The sequence below is a fragment of the Eucyclogobius newberryi genome, unplaced genomic scaffold (assembly GCF_026437365.1).
Source record: "Eucyclogobius newberryi isolate DKJ021-1_F unplaced genomic scaffold, fEucNew1.0.hap1 SCAF_83, whole genome shotgun sequence".
In the NCBI taxonomy this organism is placed as follows: domain Eukaryota; kingdom Metazoa; phylum Chordata; class Actinopteri; order Gobiiformes; family Gobiidae; genus Eucyclogobius; species Eucyclogobius newberryi.
Window position 1 is genome coordinate 169,332 of NW_027316525.1, and position 2,453 is coordinate 171,784.

Below are 2,453 nucleotides of genomic sequence, written 5' to 3' on the forward strand. Positions count from 1 at the left end.
TTATCTTATCTTATCTTATCTTATCTTATTTACCATTAAATTAGCTCTTACCTTCTCAAATCCTTCCCATATGGTCTAGCGGTTTTGGATTCCTGGCTCTCATCCAGGTGGCCCGGGTTCAACTCCCGGCTTACATTATGTACAAGACTCACTGTGGTTACAATTACATTCAAGCTGGACGGAGGTGAAGAGAGGCATAGAAACATGGCATCAATTAGGGCGCAGCATGCGGAAGTTTGTAATTAACCTTTAGCTTTTCTATGCATCTATAGACTAGCAGGTTGGTTGGTGTTTCTTTTTGGAGCATTTCTAGACAAAGTGGGTCAGCGGTAGAGCGCATACTTTGCTTCATTTGGGATCAGTCATGTTTTCCAGCAATTCTTGACTGGACAAGCATATCTTGATTTTTTTATTGGTCTCAAGCTTTCACTGTAATTTTCCAAAGATGCAGTATTGTGGTGGCCAGGTGGTCAAGCTGATGGGCAAAAAATCCATTGGCATTGCTTCATATTTCTTAGAACCCTGCTGGAAACATACCTTTCTCTTCCCCCTGACCAGCAAAGGATGCCACATGCTTAACAGTGCTTGATTTGTAAATATATAGGTACAGGAACACTTGTGGACTGGGTGATCAGGCCAAAAAAGTTACTGTAACACACAAAAAGTGACGCACATGTAAGTAAAGTAACAATGGGACAAACCTTTGTGTCACAACCAGTCAAATTGGAATAAACAAAAAAAAAATGAAGAATTGAATTGCCTATCTGGTCACTGTTTCTGTTGATTCTATTCTATCTGTTCTGTTTTTGTCCATCTATCCGTCTATCATTTTAAGGCATTGATAAGGAAAGGGGATGTAGCTCAGTGGAAGAGCGCATGCTTAGCATGTATGAGGTCTTGGGTTCAATCCCCAGCATCTCCAGGTGACACTGTAGTCTTTGCTAATGGCCAGATTACACTGCAGTGAATTTTAGAGACCTTCACTTAAATATTTCAAATCAGCACATGTGGTGATTCAGTGCAAGCTCCCAGACCCGCATTACCTTTGAACCTTGTAGCACTTATAAAATTCAAACAATATTATTTCATCCATCCACACTACCTGCAGGAAGGTGAGACAAAGTGGCCCATTCAGGTGGCCTGGGTTCAACTCCTGGCATGGGAACATTGTGGTCAGCCTTTTGGAAGACTTGAATCCACAGTATGAATAAGACACGCTGTGGGTTGTTAAGAGAGACATTGAAAAATCCCATCCATTTAGGATGCAGCGTGCAATATGCAGTAATCAACCTTTAGCTGTTCCATGCAACGTAGCAGCGGTTGTACTTGAAAGCATCCCTTCACAGGGACTGGAACTTAAATCTAGCTCCTTAGAGCACTCAGCCAGATTTTCTGGAGCGGGACAACACAAACTCAGAGCTGCTTGATAGTGCTTCCTACCCCATTAAAAAAAACTGTATTAAAAACCAAGACCTGGCTCTATTTGGCTGAACCAAAAGAAAGATACAAATCCCGAGCTATGTGCTTCTCTCCATGACATGCAGAACCAAGCACATTTAGATATTAAAAATGCTTGCTTAAAAGCTGGTGACCCAACTATGCACTGTTCTTTAACCTCTCAAACATCAATGAGGCTTATGTTACAATTCAATCTGTTACACTTGATCTTTATATTTCTCATATGGTCTAGGGATTAGAATTTCTAGTTCTCGCCGAGGCAGCCTGGGCAACATTCCCAACTTCCAGTATGGGTATGTCTCGCCAAACCTGAGCTTAGAATGTTTAGTAAAACATGCTGTCTCCATGAATTCATGGAGAGTTAAATCTGGTAATGTAATTGCGCTAGTTTCAGAAAATAATGTGGATAATTTCCGCTTTCTTAAACACAGTTCAAATGTGTATTGTTGTTGTGGCCGAGAGGTTAAGGCGATGGACTTGAAATCCATTGGGGTTTCCCCGCGCAGGTTCGAGTCCTGTCAGCAACGTGTGTTTAGCAGCACAGATTTTGAGGTTTCGTTCTATTCTATAAACCAGCATGTTTGCTGATGTTTAATTTCGGAGCCTCACTTCAGAACGAGGGCATGTATGAAATCCTTGTTTCAATCCCCTGCATCTCCATTCAATATGTTGATGGCACAAAGTGAAAAGTGTTGACTCCAGGTCTCGCTTGGACAATAATCATGACAGACAAGAGATGGTTATGTAGCTCAGTGTTAGAGCACAGTCTTTCGTAGCAAGATCCCAGTTCCACATTCCTTTAAAATTAGATTTCATATTTTGAAGCAATTTGAGTCTATTAGACGTATACAGCCCCATGGGCATTACGCACTGGCCTCTTGAACCAGGGACTGTGGGTTTGAGTCCCATGATCATAACCATTCAGCAGAGTGGCGCAGCGGAAGCGTGCTGGGCCCATAACCCAGAGGTCGATGGATCGATACCATCCTCTGCTA

The 2,453-nt window shown here is 42.2% G+C and overlaps 2 non-coding genes across 2 annotated transcripts; both read left to right on the forward strand.

Moving 5' to 3' along the window:
- Positions 1–850: 850 nt before the first annotated feature.
- trnaa-agc (transfer RNA alanine (anticodon AGC)) lies at positions 851–922 on the forward strand. Its single transcript has one exon. It is a non-coding gene; the product is annotated as a tRNA-Ala (tRNA).
- Positions 923–1,903: 981 nt separating this feature from the next.
- On the forward strand, positions 1,904–1,985 carry trnas-uga (transfer RNA serine (anticodon UGA)). The gene has a single exon. It is a non-coding gene; the product is annotated as a tRNA-Ser (tRNA).
- The last annotated feature ends 468 nt before the right edge of the window (positions 1,986–2,453 follow it).